This window comes from Chrysemys picta, chromosome 7, assembly GCF_011386835.1.
Source record: "Chrysemys picta bellii isolate R12L10 chromosome 7, ASM1138683v2, whole genome shotgun sequence".
NCBI classification, from domain to species: domain Eukaryota; kingdom Metazoa; phylum Chordata; order Testudines; family Emydidae; genus Chrysemys; species Chrysemys picta.
The window spans coordinates 11,211,217-11,224,946 of NC_088797.1; the positions used below are offsets into that span (position 1 = coordinate 11,211,217).

Here is a 13,730-nt window from a genome sequence, read left to right on the forward strand (position 1 = left end):
AATGGATCATTAATTATAAAACTAGCGAAATGAAACACATTGTAATAGGAACACATAATGGAACTATTGAGGAAGAATAGATTTGTTTTTACTAAGTACTCGTCTGGTAGGAAAACCACCTGTGCAAATAGCTGGCTCAAGTCAGATGACAAGCAGATTTTTTTTATTGCGCAAAAAAGGTTTCCGTTTCCATGACGATACACCTAGGTCAAAACAGCAAAATGTATTTTTTTCTGCAACAAACATTTAATTCACCACAACAGGTTTAACATTCAAGTTTATAATGTGTCTAAAATATATTTATTAGCCAGCAATTATTTAATACAATGGCTTCTGCCCAGTACTTACTGTGAGTGGCTAGGGATTCAACTAGAAGTGCATGAGATCTATCCTAAGACTCCTGACATTTTATACAAATGCTGTAATGCAGTTTGGCTCATAGTAACCTACTGTGAACTCTAGGGAAAACCAAGCAAATATTTTAAAAATTACATAAAAGTTTTATTTAATTGAATTCAAGCATTTATAAAATGATATTAAATTAGGTCATATGGTTAGGCTATACAGTATTTAACATTCTGACCAGTAATTATATATACATATAATTTAATATTTAATGGCATTATTTAGAAAACTGGTTTCTTGATCTGAGAGCCAATAACCTTTATTTATAGGGCCTTTTCTCAGACTGAGGATGGAAAGTACAAATGTGTTATTCATTAAGTCCTGTGCTGTTACATGATCAGACGACCAAATCACCACTTCACCCGTAGGGCGCATAATCCAAAAAGGACGGGAGTCAGCGAAAAGAGAAAAATATGTGTTCTCATTTCCAGGGTTCCAAATCAAGGAAACAATTGGTAAATCTTTGAAATAATGAGGGTTTTATTCATGAGAGCTGCCTGAAACCAGCTCTGAACTTGAGCTGAAACCATTTGCCTGAGATTTAATGGAATTACATCTTACAGTACTCAGCCAAAGAACAGCAACTCCTGCTTTCCCTCCTCCATGATACCTGAAGGCTTACTATGAGTCGGATCCAAAGTCCACCGCATTTTCATTGACTGGACAGGCCTTTCAATCAGGCCTATTGTTCCCTGGTCTCTAGGGGCAACAAGTTTTGATGCTGACTGAAATAATTCTGAGTTGGATAACACCTTACGAATTGCCAGTTTCCCAGTGTCTACATTCATTTTTGTTTTGAGGGAATCCCCTGGGACTCCTTTATTTGTTCCCACCCAGCACACTTACTTCAAAGACTCAGTGGCACAGCAACCTTTCTTTTTGGCTAAGAATTCTGAAACAAAAGACAAATGGGACAATTACAAAATAGAACCCATAGCTGAAGCACATGTTAAAGCGGGATAAACCATTTTTGAGGGCAGCTTTCTGGTCACTGGGTGCTACAAAAGTAGCCAGATGGATCAGAACGTTTCTCACTTTTTCTGCAACTCTGCTCCCATACTGGACATTCACTGGGTGGGAGAAAGAGGAGGAACCTCTTGTCTCTCTAACAAACAACCTTCTACAAGAATCATGTGTTTTTCTTTGATATCGTTGACCCACAACTAGTGCTTAAGAAGATGTACTAGTCCTGAAGGAATTTATACTGGGATTTCTAGCTTTGGTAGTTTGAAAGATATCAGAGTTTAAAAATCATATCATTCTTAATGTTATCTTAATTTTTCTCCCCCACCCACTTCAATTCCAACATGGTTCAACAAACAAATAAAATAAAGATAAGTGCCACAGTTATAGCTCTGATTTTGAGCTCTTGAGTTTCTCAACAAAGTAGCTGCTATGGAGCTAGTTTGACCTCAGAGGGACTTCTTGCTTCAGTAAGGTGAACAGATCTGGCCTGTGGTGTGCATCTCCTGAGCTGAGCCTAATGATGTTACTATAGAGAGGATTCTTTGCCTCAACAGTGAGCTGGAGAGAGGGGAAAGTTAGACCCTGTAGTAGTCTATTACTCTAGGAGCCCTGGGATATCTGCTGTGACTCTTTGAGCAGTAAGGGGTTGCTAGATGGCATTTCAGCAAAGAAATGAGGGACTGCACTTATGGAAACTACAATGAAACAAAACGACCTTCCATTCCATTTTTCTAAGATAAATCCTTGTGTTACCAATGAATACGTGCAACTGTATCAATGTATTTGAATAAATAAAAGGATTTTAAAGAATCCCTGAAGATACATTGGCTCTTGTCAACTGTTTTTTTGTTTTGTTTTTCCCCCCAGGAAAGTAGAAACGCCTCTTCCTTCTCCTCTTTCAGTAAGAACAAGTTACTTTTAATTTCAGTTTAACAGTTTGCAGAGAATACAAAACAACTCAAGTTAGTTAAATCCAAAGCAGACTGTGAGGAGTCACAAAACTTGGTGACTCAGCAACAAAATGGCAGATGAAATTCAATGTTGATAAATGCAAAGCAATTCACATCAGAAACCATGATCCCAACTATGCATAATGATAAGGTTTAAATTAGCTGTTACCACTCAAGAAAGAGATTTTGGAGTCACTGTGGAGAATTCTCTGAAAACATCTGCTCAATGTATAGTGGCAGTCAGAAAAGCTAGCAGAATGTAGGGAACCATTACTAAAGGGATAATAAGGCAGAAAATATCATAATTCCATCATATAAAACCATCATAGGCTCACATCTTGAACACTGCCTGCAGTTTTGGTCACCCCATCTCCAAAAAGATAAATTAGAATTGGAAAAAGTACAGAGATGGGCAACAAAAATGATTAGGAGTATGAGGAGAGATTAAAAAGACTGGGACTGTTAATCTGGGAAAAGGGGGTATATATATGATAGACGTCTATAAAATCATGAATGAGGTGGAACAAGTGAATAAGGAAGTGTTATTTACTTCTCATAGCACAAGAACCAGGGGTCACCCAATGGAATTAATAGGTAGCAGGTTCAAAACAAACACAAGGAAGTACTTCTGTACACAATACACCGTCAACCTGGGTAATGTTTCAGAAACTGCTGTGAGTTAGAGCAGCCCCAATGCTGCTCTAACTTTCGACTGCTGGAATAAACCCATATTTTTGGAGCACACGGTGCTTCAACCATGTCCCTTCCTATCCTCAGAGTGCCCTCCTGTTTCCCCTGGCACCAGGGGGAAGGGAAAGAGAGCGCTGGGAGCAGGTAGCATAGAAGTAGCTATGCCCTATCTCCCCTAATTAAACCTATTTATCTAGCTATCCATCCTTCCACCCATTGCAGAAGGTATTAACTGTTCTATGTCACCACTTGCTTCCACCCTCTGATGGGAGGGTGGGGAGAAGGGAGGAGTGGAACTCCTTGACTTCTGCAATGCTTATTTTATTTTTGATTAACATCTTTAGCCTATATCTCAATTGCTATATAATCCATAATAGGAGTCCAATCCCGCAAACACTGCTACAAGAGAGTAGGAAGTGGTGCCATATGTGCCAATAAGGGCTTGAAGGATTGTGCCCCCAGTTTGTAAGATTTTACTTGCCATATTATCATTCCCTTTATTTTGTTTTGTGTGTTGGTTTGTTCTGAATCTAAACTAAAATAAAGAATAGAAGTGTAATTTACAAAGCTGGCAATTTGTTTGACCAAGGAAACAAATGATCATTATGACCATTTGATCAAGGTATTAATTGGGATCCTTCCTGTGATGGTGCTGGAGCTGCTGAAAATGATGGCACTTGTTGATTCTGATGTCCACAGAGATGGTGATTTTTCATGGCTAGCCTTCAGGACTACCTTAGGGTTTGGCTAAAATCACAGAGCAGGGATCATTGAGACATTGGGCAAGGATTAGAAATTAGGCACATGAAGAATATACACCTCTACCCCGATATAACACGACCTGATATAACACGAATTTGGATATAACGCGGTAAAGCAGCGCTCCAGGGGGGCGAGGCTGCGCACTGCGGTGGATCAAAGCAAGTTCAATATAACGCAGTTTCACCTATAATGCGGTAAGATTTTTTGGCTCATGAGGACAGCGTTATATCGGGGTAGAGGTGTACCTTTGTCTTGGACCAACTATTTCCTCATTTGGTTTGTGACTAGGGCATGCTTAAGCTGTCAAAGCAAGGGACTTGAGTTGATAATCTGCCCTCTGAGGTTAATGCATTTCTAGGTGGCTCTGAAGCAGAATGCTTCTCAGTGACACAACTCTCTACTGATGGCCATCCATGACTTTATTATAACCTTTGGTCCGCTATTGTTGAAACAGCGGTCTCTAAAATTACTCTCTCCGCTGGCCGTGCTGTCACAGGTCACAATGGTATACAGATAACCTGTAATGAATGACAGAAGAGAGAAGGCTCATTTGTGCTAATGGCAGAGGTCTTCAGGTGAATTTCACTGACGGCAACATACAGAATTTTGGAAGTCCTAGGTTGCGTCTGTGTGGGAACTAAAGAAACCCTTCCACTAACACACCCACAAAAACTCACAGAGCAGAATTATCCTAAGTGGGACAAAGCCTATTAAACCCTGGCTGGCTTCACTTGGTTAAGTGTCCTTGTTGTGATGGATTTTCCTGCTGTTTTGCAGAGAGAAACACTTGAATCTGGACTGATATGTCTAGCTTTTTGAGGAAGTGTCAACTCCGCTATACAGATTCATTATTTAAGGATATTGTAAGATCTTTTGCTGCTCCTGGATGGTCAGGCAGCAGCTGTGGTCCTTTCTTAGTATGTGGACTTTGCTGTGGTTAATCATACCTCAAAACGAGGCTATTGTGAAGTGCTTTCCAATCGACTACTGGTTGAGACCATCTCAGTGCTGAAATTAATACAGTATGTGGCTGCAGGTTTATAAAGTGGTACATCATTTAGATAGTACATACAAATGTACTTTACACTGGTTTCTGCTAAACTTTCAGTGGCGTTTAAGAATTTCAACCTACAAAGCCCTAAATAGTTTGAGACATGGAGACATAATTTATCCCCACTTCTGTTGTGATCACCAGGGACTCTTGAGCTGGGAGACCCCTGGTTTAAAACACAGGAGGTTGATGTCAGTTGTGGAACTTGCTTCCCAGCGAAGCTCATCTCTCCTTTCAGGCATTTGGGAAGAGGGTGGGTTGAGAAAGAGGTGGTTCAATGTGGGGGGATGGTTGATATTAATTATTATTATATTATTATGTATTTATCATCTTTTCTGGACTTTCTTTTTGCATGGTATATTTTAATTATTAATACAACTAGAATTAAGGGCAGAGTGCTTAAAAGGGGGTGGTTATATTCCATAAACAGTGCAATATGCCAGCTAGAGGGAAGGGGCATCAAATGAAGATTCATTATACTATACATTATCTGCTGTAGAATTCCCAGTGATGTCAATGTCACATGTAAACACTGTACAGAAATTCTTGCTTTCCATTGCTCTTCTAATCATTTAGACCAGAATTTTCAGGGAGGCTCGGCACCCACAATCAACCATCAGATTTTCAAAAGAGCTGAGCTCGTTGGGGTCATAAGTGTCACAATGGGAGGTGACTGATGCTGAGCACTCTTGAAAATCTGCCTCCAACTGTGAGTGCCGAGCACTTGAAAATCTGGATCTGAGTGAGACACTCTGAAGACTGTGAGCTTTATTGAGTCCATCTGTGATAACCAGAAATAAACAAAAACCTAACTTCCTCTCTAAGTGAACTGTTATAAGCACATAGTCTTTCACCATGTCACGTATTTGCAACCCTAAAGTAAAACTTTCCAGCTGGGGACCATGTCATGGCAGTGTAAGTCACAATGTAGGCCACAGCATATTTTTGTAGTCTGAAAAAAAACGGTGTGATTTATTCTAGAGGCAAAGCTCTGTAATATCAATTTTCAGATGTAAATCAAATTTTATGGGTGTTAATAATTCTGAATACAGAAATAGCTAATCAAAATCTGATAGACGTTAACTATAATGGTGCATCTCTGTTATGAATAAGAGCTAGGTTGTGATTTTACAATTCTCTCTCAGTTTGGGATGACATGTAGCTGCATTGTCCCAGAAGCAGATCAGAGAACGACTCTGTCTAGATAGGGAAAAGGGGTGTGTTTCAATTAGGTTAGCTTAAGTCTATTGAAAAGCCCCATTAAGATGCAGGCTAATATGAAGCTGTGCGAACTGGCCATGTTCTGTAGCATAAGCTAAAAAAGTCTAGTTTGCATCTTGACATGACTTTTTAGGCATGTTAAGGAATCATGGTTGAGCTACCGTGACTGGAAGCCCCCACCCTTTTTGCTCATCAAGACAGGCCCTGACAGTCATTTCTTCTCCTGCTCCCTGCCTGCTCTGGTGGGGAGAAGTAAATCACTTCATCCCTTATTATCGAGCAGCTTGCTTTCCCATATGTGTCTGGTTGGCTAGTATGGGAGGGGTAAGGGGAGACAGAGACAGGGCTCCTCCCACTTTCTGCCCCTTGCTACCTTTACGCAATTGTTTGCAGGGGGAAATATCAGAGGAACAACTCCTGCTCCTCCCCTCCATGGCTGGATTTGCAAACTGAACAAGGGTGAAGACCTTACTCTCCTGCGTGATTGTGTAAGAGCTGTGGCAACCTAGTCCGAAGAGTAACAGAAAGTGGTCTATTCTTCAGTGATGAGCCAAATACATGTATGTAAGGCTAGCATTTAAAACCAACCTTTCACTGTATTCACTTTAAATCAAACCTCTAAGAAGTTGTGCTTGTCCTTTAGATGGCTAAATTAATTCTGGCTCTATTTATAATCACAACTTATAGCCATCCAGGTATATGCTTAATACTTCTATTTCACAGAAAGCAGAGGTGTTAACAATATAGCAGCTTTCTGAACCACAAATTAAACATTTGGCTTGCAACTATGTTTGAAAACATAACTTGTGTGTTTTTGGGGACGGTTAGCACACTTCTTTAGAAAACCACAGCAAAGATCTGGAAGAAGAAATTAATATAACAGTTCATAGCCCATATGATACATGCTTTTCTCTAGTTCATCTTATGCATTAAATAAGGCATGTCTGCATTCAGTGACTGTAACCATTTGTATTTTGAGGCATTAGATACCAAGTAAAATATTTCGTTGCTGCATATTAAAGCTATAAAAGCATTGCTTAGTAAACCTATCATAAGCTAATAGCCATTCCAAACTTCAGACAGGAAACACCTGGACTTCTGTGGTAAAACATCTCTGTGAGTGTACTGTACATTTTGGAACAGATCATTTTGAATTGTTAATAAATATTCATCTTGTTGCAGTAAAACACTCTCTGACCAGTTCTATAAACATTGGTGCAGCAGAACTAAATACGTGCAATGCTAGTCAGATTTTTCCCTAAAATTCATACTGAATTTTTCACAAGTACACTCGAAATTTAAAACCTGTGGAAGGTATATGGTGGCTCCATAGGATATATCGATTAAATATTTCAGGAGCTGTTATGTTTATTTCTTAGTAGCACACGCTCTTCTTTGATTTTATGTTTCATTGTTCACTGAAACACTAACTAAAATAAAGATAAGTTTCCTTGTTTTTGGTTTGTTTTTCTGAAAAGAAATTCTACTTTGGCAAACCAGTACTTATGAATTCCACTGCCTGGGGCCTTGATTTGAAAAGAAAACCTAGATGTGCCACTAATTAAGTTAAACAGAAAGTGCAAACCCCCAAACCCTTGTTATATGAGTAGATCTAATATACACATCTATTCCTATTGAATTTTGTGAGACTGCCTATGGGGTTGCCGGATTGGGCCATAAATTAGCATCTGATTTCAATTAATCAAATCAAATCTATTCTGAATTGAGGGTGAAAATCCAACTTTAACTTTTTGTGCCCGGGTACAGTATTATAATCTCATGAGGCACAGAGGCTGAATAGTAAAAGACTGAATGTAAAGCTGGGAAAGAAGTTATACTTTAATAAAGGTAATTAAACAGTTTTGCCTTAAAAACAGCTAAAGGGCCAAGGAGTTATTATGAACCTGCCACTTAAAACAATATTTAAAATAGTATTTGAAGGTAAAGATGCTTGTTTTCTCAAATTACCTGGATACTTTGTTCCTGATTCAGGAGAGCTGTCCTACTCAGAAAAGAACTTGAGCACATGCTTAAGTTCCATTAGCATGTGATTAACGTTAGAGTATGCTTGAATGCTTTCCTGAACTGAGGTCATGAACCGTAAAGTACTGACGATCACAAACAAACCAATAAACAGACTTTAAAATAGTACAGAGACTGCATATTCCCTTGCGAGTGCCTCTGGTTGCGGGAGACATGATCGGAGAGAGAGAGAGCGAGTGTGTGTGTGTGTGTGTGTGTGTGTAAGCAGGTTAACATGGGGGCCTCAGAACTAAGGCGAAAGTGAGTGTACAGAACTGCATTCTTTATTGGCAGTGACTTTTCAGCAGCCCCACCATTTGAGGCTTGCATAAGCAAATGAGCAAAAACTCTGTAAAATTCCGTGGTCTTTTTCTTTTGAAAATTAGACTGTTTCTGAGTGAAATGAAATTATGTCTGGCCCCTCTGTAGAGAGCGGGGGAGGAGGCCCACGAAGGCCTGGGGTTTTGTCTACACACACAAGTTGTCTCTCTTTAAATATACTGGTATAATTAAAGCAGTACAACCCCCCTAGTGTGGATGGTTATACAAATGTTTATATTGGCACAGCTTATTCCTCTACAGGAAGACACCTTTATGTTGGTATAATGTGCACATTATGGGTTGGTACAAGTGTATGGGTAAAAAAAAAAAAAAATCACAACCCTAACTGAAAAAAGATATTCTGTACAAAATCTGTGTCTAGACCTCACCCTAGCCGTTGGCCAGTATCCTATAGCAACACTAACTTGATTGTTTTAATGACAGTTAAGTTTGACAATGGTGGGAGATGTAGTTGAGAGTATGTTGTGAATTGTAAAATGTTGTGGTTAAAGGTAATAATAAACACATCTGTATGCATCCTGCAACATATGCTTACAACTAAAGTTAATCTTTAACACGGGATTTTGATCAGGTTTAAGGAGCTGTTTCTAATATTCCACTTGCTTAACTAGCACCCTTGTAAAGCAAACTTGCTAATATTCACATGGACATATCAGGATCCATGGTTTAATTTAAATAAAAGTATTCACTGAGTTTCTGTTAAAATCTTTTGTGGAGAAAAATGTAATTTTTTTCAGAGCATTATAATACTTGGGAAAATAAGATATAAAAAATCTAAGGAAAAAAGCTGTTTTTGATTGAGCAGAAAAATGAAAAGGTAAAGTCTGCCATGCATATGTCACCTATTTTCAAAGTCCCTTCCATTTCTGATAACTTTAAAACTACTGAATCAGTTTCCTTCAGAATTGGCTTGTTTCTTAGATCTTAAGCCCAATGACAAAATTGAACACATCTGAACAAAATTGCTTTTACAGTTGTTTTAATGCACCCAGAATTCAAAAATGGCAGAGCTAATTTTGCTGAAACTTTCCCTGAAATTAAACGGGGAAAAAAGCCACCTGACTTTGAAAAGAGATCAGGCATGAAAAATTCCTGGCCAAGTGGAAATTGTTTGAGAAAGTTATAAGCAACTGAAAAACAGTGGATTCAATTCTAGACTTTTGCACCATTCTCATCACCACCATGGTATATAAGTACCCTGAAATTTCAAACATTTTGTTATAAATATTTTAAGTTTCTTTCTCTGAGCACTGGGAATGGAGGAGGTGGTGTATTAATCAAAATTACTCATCTAATTTGTGTATACTGAGCTGCAGAATTAATTGCTCTGATAGTCAAAATATCCAGTAACATAATACTCTAAATAACTGAATCCATAATTATAATACATATAACACCTGCTTTGAAAATCTTCTTTGAATCATCTTCATATTTCAGAACAATGGTAACATACGTGGTGTTGGATTTTTTTTCCAATTACACTTTCCTGGTACTTTGTAAAGTGTCATCATCCACCTCCAGTGCCTGGAACAGCCTCCCAGTCACTCCCTCACTCATCTCCTTCATACAATTTCTTAAACCCTACGTGATCCAGGATATGGGCCAATAATAGTGATTACCTGCCACTGTCACTGTATTGTATATACCTGTACAGTACCAGCATGTACTCCACTGTTGCAGGATAAGGCTTTTTATGCAATATGCAAATAATCATATATAATCACTAAGAGCCAAATTCTATAAGTGGCTTCAATCCAATACCTACATTTGCACCCAGTTCTGTGTCTGCAAAAGCCCACTTGTGTGCACAGATCAGGTAGTCAGAGGGTTAACTCCCCAGTTTACGTTTGCAGTTTTGCACACACAACTTCTGCAGACATATTTAGCAGCTGTTTTTGAAAATGTGACACTAAGGAATGAAAATGTATTGATGGGCTGGGAATATATCTGTCAGGCTTAGTACAGTCTAGTGCCAGAGATATTATTGGTTCTTGAGTTATATCCCATTTCAGGGAATATTGCTACCAACCTGTAATACCTCTAAAACTAGAATGAGTTTATCAGTGTGCCCATTCTGTGTCTCACCAAAATATACCTGAATAATCAGGTAATCCAATATTCAAATACCACAGGAAAAGAATATGGGTTAGGTACCCACAACTCTCAAGGAAATACTCATTATCCAGAAGAAGTGCTTATGAAATAAATTCCTGGTGCTTCCTAAATATGGTCTAATCAGCACTACCATAGCCAGCTTAGCAGAATAACAAAAAACACCCTCACAAAACACACAGAAACATGAAAGGGATGTCACAGGAGATGAAAGGAGACAAGTGAGAGGTGGGAAAGCTGCTTAACTGGACCACTCTCCCAAACCATCTGAAGTGAAGCAATAGGCATGTTATGTGGTCTGCACATAGACCAATAGCGTATCTGACACAAAGATTGTATTTGCTAACTGAGCATTCAGTATCCTGCCCTTTTTTTTTTCCTTTCTCTTTTTTTGCTGGATGATCATCCACAGGTGCAAAGTGGGTGGGGGTGGAGGAAGATTAGTTCATCTGTTCTGGATAGATTTAGTCATCCCTGTGGTCTTTTTGGTCAGCTCCATCCTCTAACGGATGGGGTGGAGGCTGATATAAACGAGCGTGCCCCCAGTCTTGGCAAGACAATTATTATTACAACTAATGTTGGGAGCTTTCATTTTGTGTCTACTGTGTAACTGTCTACTATGCCATCAAGAGCACTGAAATAACTTGATAGCACTACAGAAGTCCAAGCAAAGAACACCATTTCCCCCGTCCCCCCAGACTGGTTATGGTGGACTTCTCAGTGTTGAACACTAACAAGCCTTACTTGATACCCTGAGTCCTTTCATTTTAGAATGTAATCTACCTGAGATGCAGGGCCAGATTGATTTTTCCTTTGATAATCCTGCTTCACTCTGCAGTGTTGAGAAAAGGCTCAAGCTATCAAAAAGCTCGCCTGTTCTCATGAATGACCTGTTTGTGTGGCTGCTTTTGCCACTGGTCCTGCTAATGTGAACGCTCTCACTGTTACTGTTTAACTACAGTCAATCAGTTAAAGACTAACTGTGATGTGCTAGGAATATATTTTATTTCATGTGATGCGACGGACCTAGAGTAATGTACTGGGCAGACTGAGGAAATGGAGCACAATGATTTGGTATCTAATGTTTTATGGAAAAGAGCATTATCCAAGTGATTTAGGTGTACATGGAGTAAGGAGCATGATGTCAATATTATCCTTTAAACAAGGATCAAGAGATGCTGCTAACATGTCTTTCCTTACAAATATTCTACTTACAAAGGGTCTGAGAATGGCTTAGAAATCAGGTTTCCTGTACACGTAACTGCAACAGTATTTGTATCATTAAAAATTTAACTCCTATTTTTTCTAGCTAAATAGTCATACACAAGGCTATGCAAAGCGGCACACATCAGTTACAATGACTTCTAAGTGACCAGTTCAAAAAGGCAAAGCGTGCTAACTGAACTGGAAATTAGAGCTTAATGGGCGGATGTCAGGACAAGTGTCTGTCCAAGAAGCTTTCAAAAATATTAAAAAACAGCATTTCATTTTCCCAGAAGCCTCTCAACCATATACCCATCATGTGGACTGCCAGTGGGTTGAAACATCCTGCTTACAGATGATGTTTTGTCAAAGTTTTCTCCCTGAGGCCAAGCCAGGACATATTGTCAGAAGCAGATCTCTGATTTTCCAACCTACTTAATACTTCTCCTCAGGGCCGGCTCCAGGCACCAGCCCACCAAGCTTGTGCTTGGGGCGGCACCTGGAGGGGAGCGGCACGGTACTCCGGCTCTGGCCGCCGGGGAGAGTGGAGCCGCGGCGGGCTCTCCGTCCTCCACCCGGCGCTCTGGCCGCCACTCCGCCCTCCCCCCGGCGCTCTGGCCGCCGGGGAGAGCGGAGCCGCGGCAGGCTCTCCGCCCTCCCTCCGGCGCTCTGGCCGCCGGGGAGAGCGGAGCCGCGGCGGGCTCGCCGCCCTCTTCCCAGCGCTCTGGCCGCCGGGGAGAGCGGAGCCCCGGCCGGGCTCTCCGCCCTCCTCCCGGGGCTCCGGCCACCAGCGGAGCCGCGGCAGGCTCGCCGCCCTCCCCCCGGCACTTTGGCCGGTTGGGGAGAGCGGCCTGCGGCCGGGCTCAGTGCCCTCCCCTGCCGCGCTGGGGGGGCGGGGGGGGGGGGGGGGGACGGGACGGCGGAAGGCTTTTTTGCCTGGGGCGGCAAAAAAGCCAGAGCTGGCCCTGCTTCTCCTTCCACTAGCAGTGACTGAGCCCCTTACTTCATATTTCCTTCTTATTCAGAGTGAGTGTGTTTACAGGGAAAGTTTGTCTACATGAGAAAGTTGTATCAGTATAACTTAAGGTGTGAATTTAAAGCAATGTAGTTAAACTTGCAAAAAAGGCTGCATGGACACACTTATTTCAGTATGGCTAGGTCTACACTGTGGGGGGGTTGACCTAAGATACGCAACTTCAGCTACGCAAATAGCGTAGCTGAAGTCGGCGTATCTTAGGTTGATTTACCTGGCCGTGAGGACAACGGCGAGTCGACCGCTGCCGCTCCCCCGTCGACTCCGCTTCCGCCTCTCACCATGGTGGAGTTCCGGAGTCGACAGCAGAGTGATCGTGGATCGATTTTATCGCGTCTACACTAGACGCGATAAATCGATCCCTGATAGATCGATCACTACCCGCTGATCCGGCGGGTACCGTAGACGTACCCTATAAGAGCTTCAGTTTCACTTAAGTCAATTAGGAAGCGGCTTAATTACACTGAAGTAAGTCACTTTTATTCTGAAATAAGTGTCCAGACAGTCTTTTGCACTGGTTTAAACAACACTGGTTTAAAATCAGATTAAAGTTAAACCAGAGCAACTTCCTCATGTAGACAAGCCCTCAGATTCTCTAACGTGTTGAGCTTTTACAATTTCCTATAAGTGGTCTAACATTCCACTGGAGTCTATAAAGAGATGAGGGGCTAATTCCAATTTCATGCACAATTATGGAAGTAAGATCAGAACTGGGTCTAGTATAATTATGAGATAAAGAGGCAAGTTGTTGATGCAAAAATTAAAAGAACATTAATTTTGCTTCTTTAGTTTTAATACTCTCCCTTATTAAATAGAGTAAAAAGCCCACAATTGCAATGGCATGAGTCATTATATTGTGCTGGATGCAGCTACACTTTCCATTTTAGCAAAGAACATCGAAATTTGGTACTGAAGTCTTTTTTTAAAAAGTTGTGTATGTGTGTAACAGCAATTCAGGGGCAATCACAGTAAG

General features: G+C 40.7%; 1 protein-coding gene across 6 annotated transcripts in view; it reads right to left on the reverse strand.

The window, feature by feature from the left end:
* Nucleotides 1-13,730, reverse strand: part of PDZRN3 (PDZ domain containing ring finger 3) — a 202,848-nt gene that overhangs the window by 100,584 nt on the left and 88,534 nt on the right. Inside the window, exon 1 of one of the 6 annotated variants that reach the window (XM_065550788.1) lies at nucleotides 1,252-1,297. The exons of the other annotated variants lie outside the window; for them this stretch is intronic. The gene's annotated coding sequence lies outside the window, so the exon portion shown is untranslated. Of the gene's footprint in view, nucleotides 1-1,251; nucleotides 1,298-13,730 lie in introns of those variants that run through there. 6 annotated transcript variants of the gene reach the window in all.